The sequence below is a fragment of the Phoxinus phoxinus genome (assembly GCF_949152265.1).
Source record: "Phoxinus phoxinus genome assembly, chromosome: 2".
NCBI classification, from domain to species: Eukaryota; Metazoa; Chordata; class Actinopteri; order Cypriniformes; family Leuciscidae; genus Phoxinus; species Phoxinus phoxinus.
In genome coordinates, this window is record NC_136877.1 from 51,614,113 (window position 1) to 51,639,022 (window position 24,910).

Genomic DNA, 24,910 nt, shown 5'->3' on the forward strand with positions numbered 1-24,910 from the left:
ATCTCTCAAAAAATAAAGTTAAAGACGCTCGTGCGCTTAACAGCCGATGGCAAAGATGGGAAAATATGTTACTAGACCCAGATTTAATAATTAGACAAAAGGAACTTAACCTGTTAGCCTTCAGCGCCACTTTTGAAAAATCCCCAGAAATAGCATACCCAACCTAAAAAAGATTCAATTAATTGACCCTTTGTCCTAAAAGCTCAAGTATGTTCTCATTTGAAAGCTGACACCTGGCACTTTATTGGAAATGTAGAATGAATTATTGTCATAATGAAAAACAAATTATGAATAGCTTCAAAGTTGTGTAAGTTATTAGAAATGTATTTTTATGAAACATCTTCATGAAAATTAAATTGAAGTTGGCCCGTCAGCACTCTAGAAATGCACTCCAGCTAAAGACACATGTCTGACCATGTTATATTTAAAATTTGAAGGTGATAAGTCTAAAACTCTGTATTTTGTTAAATGTTTTTCAAGATCATCTCAAATGACTTTATTTTGAATTGACTCTAAAATGCAAACTTGTGTTTATTGTCATCTATTAGCATCTATTCAGTCTATTGTCTCTATTGTTTTGTGGTGCAAACGAGCCCCATTCAGTGTCACTCTCTCCTGCACACATTTACACCTTTCCAGCCGGCTTATGGCCATAAATATTCTTTTCCTTTGTCTCCATTATAATCGCTAACGACTGGCTAATCACGGTGTTTCACCCCCTAATTTCTTTCATAATCTTCACTTCACATTTGAAACTGTATCAAATGCCTTTCTTAAATAAAGAAATATTTCAGTAAGCATTCCGATTTAGAAAAAAAATCATAAAAAATAACAGCTAGATGGCAGGTGCAACTAGAGAGCTAGCTAGCATGTTAGCTTAGCACACCATCAATACACGACAATTTATGAGATTAAAACCCCGTTTGTGCTCCAAACTTACTTTATAGTGCAAGTCGAGTGTTTTAAATAATCTTCTATGAGCTTATTTGGCTTCAGAAAAGAAAAACAGACAGAAAATATATGATTTGATATTATTCTGCACTATTGTAAAGTCTATACCGATTAGCATTACATTATACATATAATCTATTATTATAAAAATACCTGACATGGCTCGAAGAACACAGGTAAATCAAATATCATTGCAATCATGTTTATTGTCTTCAAAACATCTTTATCTGCATGTTATAGCGATCTCTGAAAGCTAACGTTAGCTGTGTTTATGTCAGTGACGTCCTGGAAGGTCACAGGTTATTGTTCTTCTTCGTGAGCTTCCATATTTGGAAAAAACTGTGCATAGAGCGCCCTCATTCTGCTGTATGGATTGAAAACACAGTACATCAGAGTATCCAGCGCTCTTTATGTATACACCGACGCATTTGGATATAAATTCAATAAATATTATTCCTGTCTATAGAAATATGATGTAAACCTATGATAATATATCAATATTTCTCCAAATCTGCACATTTTTGAGCAAAAAGCCCTGAGGAACGTTGTTTTGTCACGCGTTCTCAAGACAACAGCACCGGAGTTTTTTTTGAATGGAGCAGCTGACGCTCATAATTCATATTAAAGGTATCGACTCATTTTTTCATTACATAAATCCTGACACAAATTAAGACATAACTGTCACTATAAGTTTCTCAGAATACAATAGTGGTCAAATACTGAAACGTGAGACTTATATATTTTTAATGATGTATAGTTTGTCAAGGTAATAACATTAAATCTGATAGTAACTTTGAACTATTTAAAAAAAAAAACGCTTCAGAGCGTCCTCGCTCTGGTGAAGGTTAACAGGTTAAAAAATGCCAGAAAATGAAAGTAGACCTTTATAAATCTACAGTTGCATTTACAGACGGTTCAAAAACGATGGCAGATGAGGAAGCTCACTGGGCTTTCATTCTAAAACAAAGCAACAAGGTCATAGAGACAGGAAGAGGAATGGTGCAAGGCACAGCCCAGTACGCGGAACTCATGGTAGCGTTCCAGGCATTAACAGCGCTTCAGAAAATGGGAATTTTACAAGCCATACTAGTCACGGATAGCTCTTATGTGGCAACAGGAATTAATTACAATTTGCATATCTGGAAAGAAAATGGATATAACAAGTCGAAAGGTAGGCCAATCGAACACGCAACATTGTGGCAAGACATTCAGAAAATAATAGGTGAATTTGATCTTACAGTCATACATCAGAAAGGACATTCTAAGGAAGACTGTGCTTTAGCCATAGGAAATAATGAAGTTGACAAACTAGCGCGCATGAGGCGCATAGTGATAATTAAAGACACGGAAACAAATGTAATACAGAAAATACATGACCAGCTTAAACACCCAAGTGTTAATTTAGTTGGCAAGGTTCTGACAGATAATAAAATACATATTTCTAACTGGAGACAGAAATATAGAAATATAAGGTTAAATTGTGAACATTGCATGCGCAAAGGCTATAATAGGACAATAAGAAGTGATTTTGGATCCATTACGCCAGACAGTGTCAACCAGGAATGGTCTTTGGACATCGCAGGGCCCTTAATCCCGAGGTCAAAGGCTGGTAATAAATATATATTAGTTGCAGTAGACGGTTTCACGGGACGAATTTGGGGAAAGCCGTTAAAAGAAACAAAAGCAACTGCGATTATTACAGCTGTCAATGACTTACTGATTGCGTGGGGCCGTCCACACAGAATTCGGGTTGACAATGGCACATATTTTGTAGGAAAACAGTTTGAAGATTTTGTAACTGACAAGCATATCAGTTTAATAAAGTCAGTAAGGTACTGCCCGCAATCAAACGGAATAGCTGAGAGATCTGTCGGGATTATAAAGAGCTGGATCCGTGCTAATTGCAACCACGATAGATGGGATGACAATATAGAAGAACTAATGTTTTATGTTAATCTTACAGAGATCAAACGAGCGACTACGTCTAAAGAACAGCCTGCAGATTCCTGCCACGTGGGGGATTTCGTCTGGATAAGGTTAGATAATAAAAATAAAAATAAACCTTTTAAAGATTTAATTACAAAAAAGGATAAAATTGTTAAAATACTTGATAAACATACTGTGGAATTAGCTGAGAATGGAATTTGGAGCAAAAGGTCTCTGGTCCTTGTTCAAAACCAAACGAATAACAACTGAGATTAATCAGGCAGATTACCAAAAGCATAAGGATGAACTGCTAAAATTAGTTGAAATTAATAACCAGAGGGGTGTGCTCAGAATTGAAACTACATTATTGACAAAATGTGATGCTAATTATGTAGCAACGAATATAGAGCATGAAAAAGCCAGGCAGACAGGCCGATTACATGAATCTGTTAACATAAAATGTGATAAAGCATATTCCGGAGGAATGTGTGTTATTTGTGGAAATTTTGGAGAGTATATTTTTTGGGAAGGGCCAGCGATGAGCAAGCCCAAATCCAGGAAGGAATTAATACATTGTACACCTCAAACTATGCCAAAAATACCGAAAGATCAATATTACAAAAACCCTGGAGGAATTAAAGCAGCTTTGTGTGTTCTCTGCCAAGAATGTAGAATTAGTTTCCCTAAAATAGAAGTAATAATGACACAGCGGTTTGGAGTTAGGCAAAACGTGTGTGATTGTTCGTGGACAGGGCATAAGTGGATTAAATGCCAGACATGTCTTGATGATATTGCAAACAATAGGTTGCTGGTATATAGCAAACACAGAATTTGGTCTTGGAATAAGACATTTTGCGATTTATCTAGCAAAGGAAAAATAGAAGGTTCAGGAATGACCATTGATAATGATAATACGAATTATCAACAACAGCTGGGAAATTCAGGCGTCGATTATTTATGGTCATATCGTCTGAAAAGAAATACGGATGACATTCACAGCAAGTGGCTGTTGGTGGATCCCAAACAGTTGGGGCCGGAGCTAGGCAGTTTGAAAACTTGCTTTGACGATAAGGGCAGAACATTCCAGCCAGATAAAGGAACTGGAATTATCTGGTCTGTGGGTACCATTGCTAGAGCACTGATAGAAAGTGACGTAGCGCAGCAAATAAGGGCACCAAGAATAGATTTTCCGAGACGCAGTGAATGCGATGAAACAAATGGTTATATGCGTTGCCAATTTGGACAATTGGATGAAGAAAGACGTCCAAATAAGATAATCTTGAAAAGAAGCAAAGTTCTGTGTGTTCCGATTGAATTCTGGACACAGGACAAGCAGGCAGCTGCGTTATCTCTTGGCAAAAGGCCAATATTGGAGGGAGAAACAGCGGCCTTGCTTGCGTACAGATTTGAAATAATGGTTAAAGTTGTTTTAAATATGACTACCAGTTCTGAACCACAAATTATTGCCTGTGCTGTTGATCTTGATCTGGCACAAGATTAAATATTTAATTGATTAACAAGGGGTTCGTAAGGAGGGTGGTTTAAATTATTTGTTTTTGCTATTATTATGCTTTGTTTTTATTTATTTTTTCCCTCAGGAATAATGCAGTTGCTACGTGATGGAGATGACAGAGAGAAATGGGCGAGAACCATTCGACGCTGGCGCAAACCCTGTTTACCGAGACCTTGCCTGACGATATTATTGGTGACAGGGGTGGTCATTTTAACAGGGATTTGGCCTATAATAGATTTTACTACAAAATTGATTCTCGTTGATGAGATTACGGTTAAAGAAGTTTCAAACTGTACTATAGTGACTAAATTCTTTACAGGCCCATGTGAGAGTAAAACATTGGAGGAATGTAGCCGTTGTGAGGAAATAGTTAAAAATTTTACAGTGGGTAAAAATACTGTGGTGAAATGTAGAATGAGGTCCAGCCCGTTTAACATTACACAAACAAGAAAAATTTGGATTTGGCACCGCCTGCAGGACATAGTTTATATTGGACCTGGAGAACAACAAGGTTGTTACAGGGATGCACAGGATGACATTATAATGCCAAATAAAGAAACTCAGATTATATCAACACCGCTGGACTCAGACGCAGGAACACAACGTATAAAAAATGGAATGTATGATCCCAAACGTGCATTCCAGAGGAATTGTGTAAAATACTTTACTGGCAACAAGTATACAATGTATGAAACGCCGAAACAATTATGGGATCCATTTTCGTGGATTAATTGGTTTAATACTTCAACTAGATTAGGCGAAACTACTGAAGGAATTAGTAGATATTCTAGAGGTTCGAGAATGCTGTACCAGGCCAGCATAATAACGGATAAATTCTGGGAAGACTGCCCGGACAACGATTTAAATATGTGTGATGGAACTCAGTATAATTGGAAGTTACACACACTTTGGAGATTAAGAGCGTTAAATGCTTATAAGACAATGATTAAGGACCAAGATTGTGTTGAACGGTCAAAAGAATATCTTACTACTATCTGTCCTTGCGACTATAAATCTAAAAAGTGGCAGTGTGGGGACAATTATATGGCGCGAGCTGGACTGTCTTGGACACATGAAAACAAAAATAAACATTGGTTAGCTTTTTGGAGAAACGCAAGAGGTCAAACATGGCAAGGTTTACGGGTAGCAATAATGATGAAACATAGTGACTTGTGGAAAAACGTACTTACTGAAAACGGTACTGAGACTGATCAAATGATAATACAATTCCGATTGTGGGATTTATTTGGTGATACAGGGACGAATATTTTAGAAAGTATCGAAGTGACAAGCTTAAAAGCTCAAAAGATTACGGTTAACAACAAAGACTCTCATGAAGGAATGGGTATTAAATACAAAAACACCTGGCTTGGTGCTTATTATCCACTTCCTATAGTAAGGATGCGATCACACGCAAATGATACTAAAATAATTTGGGCGATTCCGAAGGAAATTCCAGAATACCACAATATTAAGACTATACCTAAACCTAATTATAAAATGACAGTCAATATTAGTGGCATTCTGGATGATAAAGAGATTCTGACCATTGACAGAAGCTTATGGACCGTTTATTACTTTGCGGGGAGGAAAACGTTTCTTTACCCAGGATGGGGGTATTTAAATATGTCATTGGACAGTAATCTTAGAAGATTGGATATTAATCAAGGGATTAATAGGATGTTGGCTCATGACGTCACGTCTTATAAACCGATATATATGAATAATAAAGACAATTATGCTGGAGAGGACCGAGGACGGTGCATGCCGCCATACCCATTATACTGGGCTGTGGCCAGACTACAATATGCTAATTTACATGCAGGCTACCGACAGTGGACAACAAAAGATTTTAGTCATTTTACGGGAAAGATTGTACAAGGATGGAAAATAGTAGGGCAAAAAGCCAAAGAAACAATTGAAACTGTTGTAAATATGGGACAAAATATTATTGGGAACACTTTTGGGGCCATACGATGGATAATCGATAATTGGTATGTAATTTTAATTATAGGAGCTGTTATAGGGATTTTGATTTTGTTAGAATTAACAGGAATGGGAGGTCTTCTTCGAGGGATATTAAAAGGTCTTTGTTCTGCAACTGTTAACGGTATCAAGCACCTGTTTGGGACTGATAAAGACGACGAACAGGCTCTCATTGAGAAAAAGGTGCCACGAACAACCTTGACCGAAAGTAGTACTTCTCGGAAAAGGGGGGTCAGTCACTCAGGGTTATAATTGTGAATTACATGTAATACAGCTCATTTGACTTATTGCCACGAAGCGTGCACGAACGAGCGACAATGGCTTCTAGCAAACCTGTTTCTGGGCCTACGGGCAATGACAATTTGTGGGAGATTCTGGTAATACATTATTTTTCATACTTACAGCAAATATATGATATAAGATGATTACGAATAATGAAAATTAAATAACATAGAAAATAAAAAGGAGGGTTTATACTTAGGTATTTTAAAGTTTATTTTATACTGTTTTAATTTTATATATGTGGATTATTAATTATAAAAATGTATACATAAGTTATGATGGAAACTGAATAAGATATGTGACTTTCAGTAATTTACGAATGAATAAAGAAGAAACATAATTTGGTTAAATTTTTTTTTCAATATGCTTCTATAGGAACTAAGGAGAGCTCCAGGTGGAGAATTATTGACAAGAAAATTTAATTATTGGATTGTGATTGGACAAGACAATTGTATGAGATGTCGTCAATTACTTACTGACTGTAAAGTGAACTTTGTAATGGGAGATTTATGCCAGGAATGTTTTTTCAAGAATGCATTCATTATGTGGGTAAATGATTTTGATGAGATAGAATATATTGTTGAATCTTATGAATTGATGACTGGATTGCATGTAGATGTTCTGGGAAAAATTAAACAGAATTTAAAACCTTTTAATCAAAAGGATTTGTTTAACGATCTCGATGCGCACAAATGTTGGAAGATGGAAAGTCAGATTTTTGTGCACTGCTTACATAATAAATTCACAGCTGAAATTATAAAAGTAGTCAAGTTTGACGAACTGCTTTTTGTCTTAGGCGGAGAAATTTGTGGACTTCCTGGAGAAGGAGGGTCAAACTCCAACTCAGCCAATGCAGTCAAAACAGACTCAGACCAACGCACCCTTACGCCCTGGGGAGACGAATACCAAACGAGCGGCTCGCTCACTCCAGGTCTGTTTGGAGTGTCAGATTCCCTGCCTTGGCTTTTGCAATGAATGTCAAAGGTCGGGAAGGAGCCGTACGTTTTTGTGTGAAAATCCTTGGGGGCGTCTTATAGGAGCATGTGTACATGAGGTTACAAATGTACGACTTTTGAGAACAAGATTTGGTCGTTACCTTACAGTTGTTAAACAGCACACAAAGATCTGGCCACTTGCTAACGCCTCAAAGGGACAGGTGATAAATAAAGTGCAAATGAAACGTAAATATGATCGAATTTGGATTAAAAACTATATGGATGTGCATCATACCAATTTGCTGATGAAAGATGGCACTGTGTATATGTCTCTGGAAAAATATAACAAGTTTAAAGGTCAAGTTGAACCATACCTTAGCCTGAAAATGATGGGATGAGATCAAGTCAGCTAAAAATTGCAAAGCAGTGGGTGTTGATATAGAGGATGATTTTGCAATTAAACTGCCTTGATTAATGCTTGATTTGCTTTGTAGTGATGTAACCTAAATAGTAATAATGCTTTTGCTAAAATAGATATATGTAACCCTATTAGTTATGATGAAGATATGTACTGTGTGATTTTACTATTATTAAGAGAATTACTTACTTGCATGAAATGTATGTGTTAACTGATTTAGAGTAGAAAGTACTTATGTATTAGAAATAGTTTTATGATAAATGAAAATGTACTAGATGAAGTATATATTGCAGACGATTAAGAGAAGAAAGCAGAGGAAGAGAAATCGGAGGCGACGTAGGAGGATCCTGCGTAAGCAGCTGAGAGCCATGACCAAGAACTTGGCAGAACTCCAATTGATGACATCAGGAGAGAGTTTGGAATCTGCTTTCCGGAAGCTGCATATAAAAGGCGGAGAGAGAGACTGAAGTTTTGGATTCTGAATAGCGCAGTTTCCCTCGACGTCTGTATAACCAGCTGTTTGTTGAGACTTATTATTATTGTAACCTAACTTTAACTTTGATATAACGCTTGTTAACTTTAATAAAACTTATATTATATTATTGGCAAGTTATTGTCTGAATAATTATTTAAGGACCTTAAGCGAGAACTGACCACAGGGAAGTCTGCTGAACTAATTGTAAGTATTTTGAATGCTTATATTATTGTCCAGACTCGACTTTCCTTACCTACCTGAGAATAAAGGAAAAATAGGTAAAAGGTGTAAAGGATATTTGAGACACCATAAAACAATATATATTACATAATATATATAATATACATTATTTGTATCTATATGCAAAGGGAAACTTATCTGAAATCATTTTGTTCTAAAGTTAATTAATTTGGTATCTCTCAATATTTCTGTGCACATCTGGGATTAGTAATTTGCATAAACATGCCCAAATAAAAAGTATAAGGTACAATAAACACCTTTAAATACAGACTAAGATACGCTTTATGTACGTGTGCTTGCGTGCCTGCATGTGTGTGTGTGTGTGTGTGTGGTTAAAAGCTTTACATTCGTAAAGCTTTCACGCAAAAATGTATGTACAATATTAGTGTTTGAGAATGTATGAATTACAAATGTTTTCTATAACACAGTTTGTTTATGGATTCGTTTTTTTTTATGGATTTCTGTTAAACCATTCATTTTTGGTGTGTTTTAAACTTATGTTTTTGTGATTTGTTGGTACATTTTTAAAAGTCAAATTCCAAAAGAAATATACAAATAATAGAAAAATATTGTCAATAGAAAATGTTTCCGATATAAACTGCAGATGACAATATTCCTTTTAATTCAGATTTTTAAAAATAACGAAAACTTCACTGGATCAGAAATGTAATATAAAATGTGTCTTTAATAAACATGAAGCAAAATAAAAACAAGTCTGTTGTTTATACATTTACATTGAGTTGTTTTTGCCTCTTCATGATAACTCGCTTGCTTTAGTTGTAAGTCACTTTGGACAAAAGCGTCTGCTAAATTGCTTAATGTAAATGTAAATATATTCAACATTAAATAATTTAGCAGACACTTTTATCCAAAGCGACTTACAAATGAGGAGAACAATAGAAGTAATTAAACTAACAATAGGGCAACAATATCCAAGTCCCAGTTAAATGGTGTATAATGCCCTTTTCACAAGATGTAAAATAAGTCTCTGATGTCCCCAGAGAGTGTGTGTGAAGTTTTAGCTCAAAATACCCCACAGATATTTGTATATAGCATGTTAAAATTGTCACTTTTTGAGAGTGAGCAAAAACGCACCGTTTTGTGTGTGTTCCTTTAAATGCAAATGAGCTGCTGCTCCCGGCACAGGGGGCGGAGCTTTAAGAGCTTGTGTGTGTTATAGTAGTGGGAAGTTCGGATCATTTTACTGACTCTGATCTTTGAATATCGTTCATCAAAATTAACAAATCTTTTTTCGAGTCATTTCAGCAGAATGTATTTAAAATGTTACATGTTAACCAAATCCCCCAAACAAATCAAATGTTGATCGCATTTACAATAAGAAAAAATGAAATGCAAGGAAAATGCCAAATTATGAGAAACAGAAATGATTATTAATTTATCTTGGTCTTCAGGCTATGCAGTCTGTTAGTTTACCTCACCTCCCGAAGCCGTTCGTTCATCCCATGACATTCTCATAAACTGAACTTTGCTGTAGTTTACCTCAACTCCCGATCTGAGCCGTTCGTTCATCATGTGACATCCTCATAAACTGAACTATGCAATCTGTAGTAGCCTACCGGATACAGAATTGATAAGTTCAAGTTTTCGACTTAGGGTTCGAGTCATTTGTTCATCACGTGACAAAATAACAAAAAAATGGGTCTAAGAATAAAAGACTCGGACCCGAACCCGAACCCGAAGACTCGAGAGATGAACTAATAATTTCTGTTTCCAGTACAGAACCCATAGGATGTTGCGCATGCGCGGTCAACACGAAATGAACAAATCACTCTCTGAGACAACGAGTCATATTAAAGATTAGTTCATGACCGACCCATCAATGCTGTGTTAGCAGCTCCGATTACTTCACTCAAACCGAAGACAATGATGGAGAGACTCAAGAAGTGACAACATGTAGAAGCAACAGGACATTTCTGATATCTTGATAATCTATTAATCGTGTTCTGGGGGCGGGTTTATGTAGATTCTATGGTTGGTGATGTCACTAACCCGGGAGGAATGACGTGTAGTTCCTACCAGCCGCTTGTTGTAGTCCTTAAAAAACAATTTCTTAAAAATAAAATATCTCCCTTTGCTTTGAACTTTGAACTATTCAACTTCGCAGATGTTGTTTATGATCAAACAGCAACATTACACACTAACTACAGTTAGAAAAGTCAAATCATAATCAACCACCCCTTTAAGTCTAACGCAGTAAACCATTTTTTAGTAGATATAGAATAGAAAAGTAAAGTAATAGTAAAGAGTGTTGGTTTTTATGGATCAAGTGTTGCCGAAAAAGATGAGTCTTTAGTAGGGGTGTCACGATTCTCCAAATCCTCGATTCGATTAAATTTTCGATTCTAAGGTCACAGTTCGATTCGATTCTCGGTTTTTAAATGTTTTTTTTTTTTCAAAGCACAGGTTGCTATGCCATTTTTAGACCAAATTTAAATTTAGACCAAATGTCACATTTAAAACATTTATTAAGAACACAATGTAACAATAACTTATATCTTCAGTCAATTGGAAACTTAAGCAGTACTTGATAGTTTCTCCTTTGTAACCCCTTCTTCACAGAAGATGACATTCAAGTTCACAACAAACAAACAAACAGTTTAACAGATAAATCTATGCGTCGCGCAGAGCCACGTCTTTAAAATTCTAACACTTTATTCTCTGTGTACACACACACACACACACACATACCGGCGGTGCCATTCGGCGTCTCATAACATGGACATGATCTTAATTCCATAATGTCCATAAACATATTGCAGGTCATAAACTGAGAAAGTGCGCGCGTCTGGTGTGCGATACCTCGAGTTGTCATGAACGCGACGCGGCGCTTCTCGTCCGGTGTGTGCGATGCCTCGTGTTGTCAAAGACGCGGCGCTTCTCGTCCGGTGTGTGCGATGCCTCGAGTTGTCATAGACGCGGCGCTTCTCGTCGGGTGCGGACCCCAGAGAAGTTTGACTCGCAGCATTTCAACACGCGTGTTTTTTTCCGCTTGACAAGCCGACCGAACGTGACATGGGGGCGTGGCAGCATCGACGATTCCATTTTTTAATTCGATGATCGAGATTGTGACTTAATTTCGATCGATTTCGATTCGAAATCGTGACACCCTTAGTCTTTAGCCATGTGACGAGGAGTGATGGAAAAAAAATGGGCCCGCACAAGAAAAGGATGATGTAGGACTGAAAATAAAGATATTTGAAAGGAACATAGACATTTGTTTTACTGTTTTCCACCCCCAAGAAAAGAATCCCTGCAGGAAATCCACCCTTATAGATAGTGCCGTTTAATTTACTTTGATCGGCCATCAGAATGAGGACATTTTTTCACAGTTGATCTTATGAATGGATTAAAGCTGACCTTCTGACCATGGAATGGGTAAGTCTATTTTCATTGTTTAATGGTATGATAGGACAAGTCTACATTTGCATGAATGGAATGAAACAGGATTTAAAAAGCTTCAATAGTCCCATTACTGTACAAACCGTGAACATTCAGATCTCCTCAGGGATGGAAGGGACATATCTGATAACAGTGACGTATTGTTTGCTTTATGGAGCAAAACAGTTGAGCTACCTTGTGTAAACTCAAGAAAGACTACATTGGAATTAAATGCCCAGATGAGGAAATGCTCCAATGGTGGGACATAATTGCCAATCATCAACAGAAATCAAAACATGGTGAAATAATTGAGGCTTTAAACTTCATAAGTTGAACAAGGAGTTAACTGTGTGTCTATCTTCAAGTATAGATGCTAAATGTAAAGAAGTGCAATCTAAAAATGCAGAGGCAAAAAAGTCTTAGGCAAAGATTCAAGATCTCCAAACACAGCTTGATAAATTACTAGCTGAGCAGTTAGCCCTGACTGAAAAAAGTATAAAAATTACAAGGAAAACAATGCAAATCTCAAGGCTAAGCTAAATTCTAAAAAGTCTATGTTTCCCAAAATGCTGAACAGCGATGGGACTAACAAGCATGTTCATTTCTTAGAGGAGGTGACATGCTCTAATGAATCTGAAACGTTTAGTTCAGAAAGTGCAAGTGTAACCGTAATACTTAGGGCATGCAGGACTTTTACCCTTGTGATCATAGGCGTAATTGTATGGGGGGACAGGGGGACACGTCCCCCCCAATATTCAAAGAAGGACAATTTGTCCCCCCCAATATTTGATCATACTGTATGATTGATTATGCGGGCAATATCGATGTCCGAAAATATAAAATCCCGGCCGGTCTATTTCCCAAATCCATTCGACTGGCCTTACTTACAGATTTCGCGCTCCTAACTCTTCTTCTGTTTGGTTTCTCCTAACTCACTGACGGTGCACGAGCTACTAAAGGTAATGGGAAAACATGACATGGATTTCAGGAGAAATAGGCTTTTGTTAATGTATAGTAGGCTACATGATCCAAATCCATGTCATGTTTTCCCTATACCTTTAGTAGCTCGTGCACCGTCCGTGAGTTAGGAAAAACCAAACAGAAGAAGAGCTAGGAGCGCCAAATCTGACAGACATTTGGCTATCTATGAATGGTAAATATCCTGTATTTGGCTGACATAATCCCTTAGATAACGACCAGGTGAATTTCACTAGAATTTCGAATTGTAGAATTTGTGAATTTCGCCTGTAATAGGCCTACTATACACAGCTTGTATGAATGGGAGGGACTATTGACAAGCTATAGCCGACAGCTAGCTAACGTAACTGTACGTTTTTTCTCTCTCGATACCATCGTATCAATTGATTTTGATTAATATGCGCGAGGGAGAGAGAGAGCAGACAGCGCTCGGGTGAGTGCGCGCGCGCGGCCGGGGCTCGCTCTCTCTCTCTCTCTCTCTGCCCTGTCAAGCGCCCTGTCAAGATGTGTCAAGAATTTAATTGTGATGCAAACATATTCTTCCTATTTTTTTTTTTTTTAAATACAGCATTTTGAAAATAGGACCTACTGTATGAGCATTGGCCTACAAACTGTATTTATTTTATACAACGGTTAAATTAACAATAAAGTTAACATTTGTGTGTTACTTTTTAGACACAATATTGTTTGTTTCCCCTTTTATTTCGCCGACGAGAATTTCATAATGAAACTTAAGTCCAACAGACAGCGATTTAAAAAAAAAAAAACTGAAATCCGCGTTTTGAATGAATCATTTGATTCAATGAATGAATGAATCGGCAAATCGGTTGAATAAATGACTCCAACAACTCGCTTATTGAGACAGTGACTTACTGCCACCTACTGGCGGGTTTAGTTTCATATTTAATGAATAGCTTTATTTATGCAATTGCACATTAAGTGTAAATATATAGTAATGCCAGTTCGGATGCCGCTTCTGTGTCACCTCTGCACTGCAAGGATGGATTTTTATGTAATTATTTAATTTGACAGTGGTGCTGTGTTATTCTAATAGAATTTAATTTGAATGTTAGAATTTGACATAAAAGGTGATGCATACCTCTAAATACGTTTAGAAATAATTTCCATATTTAGGTGAAAATGTCCCTGGAAATCAATTTAAGGTGGCAAATATTGCCCTTTAATAAAAATGTTAATTTCGGTCACTACTGTAAACTAACCACTGCATAGAATATGTTAAATATGAATATCTTCGTGAGTCTGCTATCAACAACAGGCCTAAACCAGCCATGGTACCAGTACAAAATCAGTAAAATATCATCTAATGGTATTATCAACAAAACTTTGAAAATATAGAGATATTTTTTTGTTAATATTGCACACCCCTAATGTACAGTATTAATTTTGATTTCTTCAGGTCTTAAAAAGGTCTTAAAAAGCCTTAAATTTGACTTAAAAAAAATTGCAGATACCCTGATTAGTAGGCTACATAACTGTTTTACTATCATTGCTCAAGACTTGATATTAGAAAATTGTTATCCTGTAACAGTAATTTAATAAAAATGTTTATAGCCACTATATGTTTATAGAAGAATATAAGAGAGAGATCATGGCCGCTTTGCTGTCAATTCAGGCTTGTAATTGATGCCGATGCTGTAATCATTATAGGGTGAGTATACGTTGGTTTGACGATCCGATGTAATAAAATTCCTTGTTGTGTTATACAATTACAAACATTCGGACTCTGACGTTTATTTTATTTTGATTAAAAAATGTGTGCATGCGCCAACACAAAAAGTCCCACAGCTGTCCCCCCCAATGTGTGATTGACAATTTCGCCCTTGCTTGTGATACACAAGTAACAGACATACACAGAATTTTTATAAAAAGTACAACATGTATTTAAATAGTAGTTTAAAAACTATAGTATGCATGACCACAAAGGTGACAACCCACACAATAAATGCAGATTATTGTTCCAATTAAATGGCACAATGGAATGTTATAATCTGGCGCCCCCTGGCTGGCCAGCGAATAAACAGAGGCTATCCCACAAATTACCCTAATAAAGTAATATATAACAGCATAATCACACGTGAGATTTACACAGCAAGCAAATAGCAAGTATAACAATGTTCAGGTGTAACCACTTCAAAATAAACCCCACACCTTTAAGAGATATAATTCTATATAAAACTACATTAGTAGTAGCCTTCAAACTAATTTACTCCAATATGGATGCCAATAGACAGTTGACAAATAAAACCTAGGCGAGCAGCCACAATACCAGGATAAATTCAAACGAGCAAAACATGACGATTATGCATTTAGCAGAGTTTCATAAATCGAGCTTAACAGTCAAGTCACTCACGACCCCGCTCACTCAGCGCTCGTAGAAGGCGCTAACGGCGATATAGCGGTAAGCTGCAGTGACACAAGTCCCGGCTTCGGAAGATCTTCAGTAGCCTACACTCAGAATGACCAGCGGGGGAAAACTGGAACCGTCGATCCGAGCTGCGAGACAGGGGAAGGGAAATCAGTTCTAACCAAACACAGCGTCAGTGCTCACTCGTTCATCAGTGATTAGAATTCCCACTTCCCTCATTCAGGAGACAATAGAGCGCGTTGATCGATATTGTAGACCTCTCGCTGCCAGGAGTCAGTCACAGTGGTCGTCACTGCCTGGGGTCGTACATAGGATGATTTGTAGGCACAGAGATGGTCGAGCTTGTCGGGTTACAGCGCCTGTCGTAGTGAACAACCTGGGGAGGACTGCATGCTTGTTTTTATTCTGTAGATCTGCCAATCGCGTTGTCCCACTGGCTCATCAGGAACATTGGACGCACCTGTGAACAGACTTGCAGATACACATGTACACCTGATATATTTTAACCCCTGATAAACATCAACCCACCCTCATAGATTGTCAACAGTGAGGCTGCATTCCAAACCGCATACTTCCCTACTATTTAGTATGGGAAAAAGAGTAGGCGAGCGAAAAAGTATGTATGACTCCAAAAGAGTAGGCGAGAATTACCTGGGTGACGTACTAATTATCGCGAGATTCGGACTTAAGTGCGTTCGAATATGCCTACTTTCCTACTATATAGTAGGCGAAAACAGTACGTGAAGGAAGCAGTGCGTTCGGAAACATCAGTATTCATAAAAGAGTAGGCGAGAAGTTCCCGGATGGCTTACTGCTTCCGGTGTGGTATTGAGATGGGTCCGGGTGAAGAGATGGGTCCGGGCTAAGGACCCCAGCAATCCGATTGGTTCAAAGCACGTTTTATGGGTAATCGCTTTAGTGCCTGGTTACAAATCACATAATTAAAGAAGTCGTTTGACCTACGTTATAACGAGTCATTAATGTATTTTTACTTATATGTTTAATATAATAGTATATACCCGAAGCTATATTGTTAATTTAAGCATTTCTCGTTCTTAGTGTTTTTTTAGTTAGCGTATAGTAGCGCAGCATAGAGCATACATCTATCCGATAAATGTTTTGTCGTTTTTAATACAAATACATTTGTATTTATTACTACTTTCTTATTAACAGTTTAACCATAAATGACAGAAGAATGCTAGCTATGTTTTGTGTGCACTTGGTATAAATATTAATCAATTAAATAAGTAATCAATCAAACCCCTTTCTTCATATATTTTATTTTTTATCCTGATTAAAGAAATTGCATGTTTAGGTATGTTTTGAGACGTTAAGTTACTTGTTATTAAGCAATAAGGCATAATATATATTTTTTAATTACAAGCATGTCATTTGTGTACTAATTCATGATTTATGTCATATTTAATTGTTAAAACAGAACATCATACAATACAATACCATTCAATGTAATAAAAAAAAATAATGAACTGTAAGGTTAAAGATTTTGAGAGAAAGGTTTATCCTGGATTTACTAATGAGAGACAAATAGATGCAGTGTCTTTTGCTGTATGTACATTTGAATCTTTAGTTTGAAGTAATTCATGTTGTATGTGCAGTCAATTCTTTGTGGAACCATCCTAAGGCCTAGATGATGCAGTTGAGATGTGTCGAGGCACCATTTCCCCTTGGCATGATGGGTCGTGACTGAGATGGGCAAACTCAAAGGTGCAGCGCAGCAGGCGGAGTTAGCTCGCTGAACCCTGTCGTCATTTGGTGGACGAGGAGGCTGGGGAACTCTGCAGAAACATAAAAAAATGCTGTAACACGTTCATTTGTACCCTGCAAAGTCTACTGTGCGATGTACGTCACTCACTGTTTTTACTCACCTTAGTGACCTTAGTATGTATCAATCTCTGCTCTCTTCCTTTTCTGCTGATGTTCATGCTGCTGATACTGACCTTAGTATGTATCAATCTCTGCTCTCTTCCTTTTCTGCTGATGTTCATGCTGCAAAATCTTCTTATTTTCACAACAAGATCAACAGCACCGCTAACACACGAACTCTTTTCAAGACATTCAACTCTCTCCTCTGTCCACCTCCACCACCACCCACCTCCTCTTTAACTGCTGATGATTTTGCCAACTTCTTCACCAACAAAACAACAACCATCAGCAGTCAGTTCTCAACTCCACACACACAGGAACCCAGTCCAACCCCTCCCAATCCGAAACACCTTCTCTCCTCATTCTCTCCAATGACCGAGGAAGAAGTATCTAAACTTCTCCTCTCCAGTCACCCTACCACCTGCCCTCTAGATCCCATCCCCTCACACCTTCTACAAGCCATCTCTGCCACACTTCTACCAGCACTCACACACATCATCAACTCATCCCTCCACACTGGCACTTTTCCTACAGCATTCAAGCAGGCTCGGGTAACTCCACTGCTTAAGAAACCCACATTAAACACATCACTCTTAGAGAATTACAGACCTGTCTCTCTCCTACCGTTCATTGCGAAAACACTTGAACGAGTTGCCTTCAACCAAGTAACATCCTTCCTCTCTCTGACCAACCAACTAGACGTAAACCAATCTGGCTTCAAGAAAGGGCATTCAACCGAGACTGCATTGCTGTCAGTCACAGAAGCCCTACGGATCGCAAAAGCTGCCTCCAAATCATCAGTTCTCATTCTCCTGGATCTGTCTGCTGCCTTCGACACTGTGAATCATCAGATCCTCCTGTCCACCCTCTCATCACTGGGCATCACAGGAACTCCTCTCCACTGGTTTGAGTCCTATCTCACAGGAACTCCTCTCCACTGGTTTGAGTCCTATCTCACAGGAAGGTCCTTCAGGGTCGCATGGAGTGGCAAGGTATCCGATGCACATCAACTGACTACAGGGGTTCCTCAGGGTTCAGTTCTTGGACCGCTCCTCTTCTCCATTTACACCACATCACTGGGACCCATCATACAGGCACATGGCTTCTCTTACCATTGCTATGCTGATGACACCCAGCTCTACCTCTCATTTCCACCTGATGATCCCACAGTAGCTACAGGTATCTCAAGCTGTCTGGCGGACATCTCGGCGTGGATGAAGGAACATCACCTGCAGCTTGTTATGGAAATTTTACATTTAGATGTGTTTCTTTTACTTTTAGATGGGTACAACTTTTATTAACGATGAAGATTCATTTTTACTCATAAGCATTTAAAAGAATATAATCAAAAGCACATTATTAAAGATATAAAACTAAGTTTTATATCTGTAAGTTGGAATAGGCTTGCAGGAACAATATGTTCTAAGAAGAACTAAGTAGCAAGTGACTTTTGTACTCCAAGTGTGAAAAGATGTGCTCAGCTTTGATCGAACTAAAGATAGACGAGATGTGTGAAGAAGAGCAGCAGAAAGAAACAGGAAACTTTTGCAGACATGACGTTGCTCAGACCAGTTAGAATTTGGGTTGGACATGAGCTAATGAGCTAAGACATCTCCATTTAAGGTAACAAAGGATTTTTACACAGGGTGTGTTAGGGTATATAACCTTGGCGAAAGGGACTAGCCTTCGCCTTCTCATGTCAGATGCTCTCTGTGTGAGAATGCCATAGACCTTCTCATATCAGACGCTGTCTGTATGTTGAACGTCTTATTTCATGCATGAAATAAAATACTTTGTTTAATCTCTTGAGAATCGACTTTGTCTCCTTCATCCAGGTTTTAATATATAGAAAATTTCCACAACAAATGGCGACGAGGATGCGATTGCAAAACCGATGATCGTCGTGAGGGGAACAGTTGACTGGCCATCCCGAGAGAACACTCTACGGCTCGAAATCCTCAAGTTTAAGGAAAGAGAATTGTTCAACTCCTCACGACGACCTAGGTGGACGCAATTCCAAGAACTCACAGACAGTGAGACTCACAAGACGGTGAGAAGAAAATTATTTACGTAGTAAATAAGAAAATTATTTGCGTATTAAAGTTTCGCCTAAAAGAGTCACGTTTTGGGATAAGCCTAGTAAATTCCCAAAACACCAGACATAGGTTGTCTGGGAAAGACCTACATTGACGAATTTAGGCAAGTTTGAAAGACCTGCATCGACGGATGTTGGCGGGGGCGTGGGTGACCGCGCGAGGGAAATTTAATACGTAGAAGAGAGCGTGGGTGGCTGCGCGAGGAAAATCGATAGGTAAATATAAAGTAATAAAATTTAATACGTAAACTAAAAATAAAAATAAAATAAAATTGATTAGCAAATATAAATTAACAAAATTATAGGGAAATTGAACAAACAAAATTGTTTAAATAAAAATGGGTAACGGAAATTCAAAAAAGAAGGATGGAGAACAGGTTGATTTCTCGAAGGGTTCATACAAAATAATGGACAAAGTAATAGGAATTTGGTATCATGAATATGTGCCGTATTTAAAAGAAAATTATGGGTTCAATGGGGGTTTAAGCGTGTCACATTTGACAAAAACCAAAGAGAATTGGTCGAATCACGTTGTCAAGGGGAACAAAGAAAGACATTATAAATACTGTGGGATAGTCATAGAAAGATGGTTGGAAGAGGCAACGCGCAGACAACAGAAACAAGTCTGCCGAGCCATCGCACCATCATTCTCTGACGAAGACAGAAAAAGCGCATCAAGAAAAGCGCTATCTAATCTTAAAAATGACTGCTCTGACATTGCTTTTTCTTCCTCCCCTTTTGACATCTGCTGTGCGAGACTGAGAGAGGAGGACGGGACGTATCCGGCTCATCTTCCACCTCCTGGCAATCCTAACCTGATTCCGGCTGACGCAGTGACACGGGGACATGCAGTTCCGAATGCTCCAGTCCTACAACCACCACCGCTCTACAGTCCTCGCCAAGATGAAAGTAACAACGAAGCATCAAAATCAGCAACACGCTCTGGGACCACCTACGGCGCAAAGCGGCCAAGGGACAACTTCGAGCAGATTGAAGAAATGGTGAGATCAAACCTGAGAGACTTAAGTATTCACCCACGAACTTCCGTGAAACGCAAATTGAGTGGGTCAACGAAGAGACGGGAGCGTCTGCAACGAACGCGCCGACCATACCGATCAAAGAAAGACGGTGCAGACTCTGAGACAGAGGATGACAACGAAAGTGAACTTCAGGCACCTATGCTTGAGGTGGCGGGAGCAGCGGGACCCATTCTGGTCATGCGACCATGGACACAAGAAGAACTGAAAAGCGCGTCTCAACATCTGCCTAACCTAGAAGCGGGTGGGGCAAAACTGGGCGCTGATCTAGCCATTTTCTGCCAGGAGTTTAGACCGACTCTGGGGGAACTGTGGAGATTGATGGTTCTGAAATACGGACCAGTCCAAATGGCGAAGCTGTCAGGTAAATGGCCCGCTGATTCCCGTTTGAAGAACATCGAGTACAGCCACGAAGATAATGCTGATTATGTGGGTAAGGTCAATTCAATCATTTCAGCACTTTCTGAGGCGTTTCCACGAACTCTAGACGTACAGAAAATCCGTCAGTGCACCCAAGAAAAAGATGAGAATACGGAAGCATTTTTTGTACGGCTGAAGGAGTGCTTTGATCGTTATGGTGGTATTGATAAAAGACCCCCTGCAGCGGAACCAGCAGGAGAAGCCGTGGGGTCAGACCCGTACGATGACTACCTAAAGACTTTGTTTTTAGATGGCTTGGACAGTGACATTTCAAAAGCAATTCAAAAGAGCTGTGTCGGATGGCAACTTGCCTCTACAGCAGAAATTCGACGACATGCAAAACATCATGAAGACGTCATGAAAGCACAGCAAAAAATCAAAGCAGCCAAGCAAGATAAAGACTTTGCGTTAGCCCTAGTGACAATGCAAGGTGTGCACATGAACAACAACAATTCTCAGTATCACCAACAGAACCAGAGAGGCAGAGGAAGGGGTCGTGGAAGAGGACGAAGCTTTCCACAAATGAGACGAGGACAAAATGATTCGGACATATGCTTTAACTGCAGACGTAAAGGACATTGGCGGGATGAGTGCCCACACGGTGAAGGCGGGGGTCAGGCGGATTGAAAGGAGAAGGGGGTGAGCGACGGGGTTCCTGTCTCTCCAGCAGATGAGTATAATTTACCTTTATTTTCTGATTTCTGCTCTATGCAATGAAGACTTGCTTGCTAGGGTTTTCTATAAGGCTAATTTTTCTTTACCCTTGATAGAAATGAATGTTAATGACGCATCTTTGCTATTTCTGCTTTGACACGGGAGCTTCCAATTTTGTAATTAAAGCCACAGAGTTTGAAAAACCAATTCCACTCTCTGGTAAGACGACTTCTTACAGAGGTGCAACTGGTCATGTGGCCATAGAACCATATTCGAAAACCCTTGAGTGTTCAATTGAAGGGGAAAAATAGAATAAAAAATTAAGCATTGTTTTTTAATTACTAAGTTATGCCCAGTGAATTTAATGCGAAGGGATTTACTTTGTAAGTAGGGTTTTTTGTTTACTGTGGTGATCAGGGCTTATCAGCTGACATGAGAATGACGCATGAAACTGAAAGCACAGAGGATTTTTCTCTGTTTGTATATGAATGGCAAATTTCTGACACATGTCTGACCACAAAGCGGCTCATGACAGAGTGTTGCCATCTTCTGAATCTATGAGAGACTCAGATTTACATTGCACTTCTCATGTAAGCACTGATCATGATGATGAATATGCGCAGCGATGATTTAATGTTGACATTGATAATGTTGACATAGAAATTGTGACGACTGACTATGTGTATTGAACTGACCAATGGTGTTTTGAATGTGAAATTGACTGACAAACAGACAGTGTTTTATGACATGGAAAATGCACAAGCCATATATCACTGGCCAAACCAGTGAAGGCTGAATGGCGTGACGCGGGTCCCTTCATGGCCAGGTGCCATGAACTGACCGACTGGGTCATAATAGATAAAAAAAAAGAATGATCTGCCAAAATGAAGGTACCAAAAATAGCCATGTCATGAAAACACAGAAGTTTGAGAGCAGTCACAGTGTTGGATGAGGAAGTGAAACTAAACAGACTGAGTTTAACACAACTCCCTGTCATAACAGACGGGTTGGAGAGAGTTTCCAAAATGTTTATGGGCTACTGATAAAATTATGTAGGTCTGATTGCAGATTGCGAGCCGATTCAAATAAAGCCTAAATCTGAAAATAGGCAAAATAAAATGCAGTATCCACTAAAAAGGAAGTGGCAGTTTGTAAGTGCCAGGCTCATACTTCGGGTAGTGATGACGTTTCTAAGGAAAACAGGGTGTCAGAGTTTAGCAGCGAAGGCTGCAGCTCGACTTCCTGTTCGGATAACCATAGCAATACGGCTGAATGAGGAACTAGGTGACAGAAGCGATTAGAACAACACGCTTCTGCCTATGATAAAGAGAAATGGAAGAAGGCAGGCCGTGAATATAAAAATGGACAATGGGGCCCCAGAAACAAAGGGAGATGTTTACTATTATGCAAAATAACTGATTTACCAAAGTTTTTTCCACAGTGGCAGCAGATTTTTGCAGCAGATGTTTGATTTGTGGTATTAACAATGTGGGGAGGGGTCAGGCAATGAGACAGGGGGGCATCCCAGGCCGCAGAGACCATTCTCAAATGTAATGCTCGATTATATTGAATTATCAAAATCTGACAAAAAGAGATACTGCATAGTGGCAGTCGACATGTTTTCAGAATGGGTAGAAGCCATGCCAACAACAAAGGCAGATTAAAAAAGGAATGGCAAACCTATTCCTACAAGAAATTATCCCACCATGGGAATTTCAAATCCTGAAAAATTATTAAGTGGCAATGGTTCACATTTTGTAAACAGTGCAATTTCAGCAGTTGAAGCATTCCTGGGTACATCCGGAAGCGGGAGGAGCTAACTTACATGAGAATGAGAAAGAGGGGACGCGCACAGCTCTCACCATTTGAGATTCTGTTTGCTCGCCCACCTCAGATGGACTGGGAGGCACGAAATCCTCGAACATTGCCTGACACCACTATTTGTGAGCATGACATGTTGCAATATTGTGTTGAGCTGGATAAGGTGTTCTGTGATATCTCAAAACAGGTCCAGGCAGCAGTTCCAGAGCCAGCTGAGACGGCCCTGCACAGCATTCGGCGAGGAGAGTTCGTGTTGATAAAGGATCTGAGACGAAAGCATTGGAAGGCGAAAAGGTGACAGGGACCATTCCAGGTTTTGCTGACAACTCAAAATGCGGTGAAAGTCGAGAAGCATCAGCTCATGCGGCTAGCTGCAACGGAAGAAGAATCCCACTCAAAGCTAACGAGTGCCAAACAGAGATCAGACTAACCAGAGACGTGTCATCCCGTAGGTTACCAATTTGAAAACCACCGTCACTGGAGAGCAGACGAATCAATAGTAAGAGACGATTGTGCAATTTCAGGAGTGGTCAGAACTGTATCAAGGACTTTGTGGAACTTTAACGGCGTGGGCATTGAAATAACCTGTCTGATCATATCAACTAGACCTGCCCTGAGACCAAAAATACATCGAGAAACGGGACTGATATCGTTCAAACAAGAACATTTTCTCGCCTGACAAGGTTGTAATGTGTGGCAATAGGTCACTAAATCTTATCCTCTTAATTAGTGTGGCTGTAAGCCTAGCACGAGATGATAGCATATAGAGGTGAAAATGACAAAGGGAAAATGGGGTAAGACCATGTATTTTTGTAAGGATCCATGTCAAGGGCAATATGTGTACGGAGGTAATCAGGATTTTTGGAATTAGAAGAAATCACTGAAAATTTAGGAGAATTAATAGGGTTAATTCCATGTACTATGTAGAAATTACTGAATGTGAAAATTCTATAGAAATCAAATTATCTCCAAAGAAAGTCAAAAGTCAGAACCCATCAGAACACAGCACTAGAGACTTTGGCAATGTATGGGCAGTGAAACGACAATTAGGCGACGTATGTTTATGTAAATTAGGGACCCAACAAGGGGCAATAATGGCTGGTACAGCACACTGTAAAACCACGATAATCATGAATAATAACAAATGTATAACATCTAATGGTACAAATATCACATGTCCAGGTGACGACAAATGTCTCGGAGAGACAACAGCTTGAACAGTATGGGCACACCCTTCCTAAGAAATGGATGGGGTGCTGTTATCCAGGACTTTTAGATGTAGGAGGTTTATTTGAAAATATGCAAAATGTTAGGAACCTCTTGTTTTAATTTGACTGACGTCTATCAAAAAGTATCAGACATAATAGAACACATGAAAATGGCCATAGCCACTCCAGATGAAATGTAATCTTCACTAGATAATTGGTTCTTGGGCCTGCAGGGGTGGACGAAATAGTTAATAAGTACCATTATGCCAAGCGGATGTTTAATTTTGATTTTGATTTTTCTT

General features: G+C 38.9%; 1 protein-coding gene across 1 annotated transcript in view; it reads left to right on the plus strand.

Moving 5' to 3' along the window:
• LOC306993103 (serine/threonine-protein kinase Nek1) overlaps window positions 1-8,929 on the plus strand; it is a 61,048-nt gene extending 52,119 nt beyond the window's left edge. The window contains exon 13 of the mRNA XM_079602595.1: window positions 8,802-8,929. The gene's annotated coding sequence lies outside the window, so the exon portion shown is untranslated. The remainder of the gene's footprint in view (window positions 1-8,801) is intronic.
• The last annotated feature ends 15,981 nt before the right edge of the window (window positions 8,930-24,910 follow it).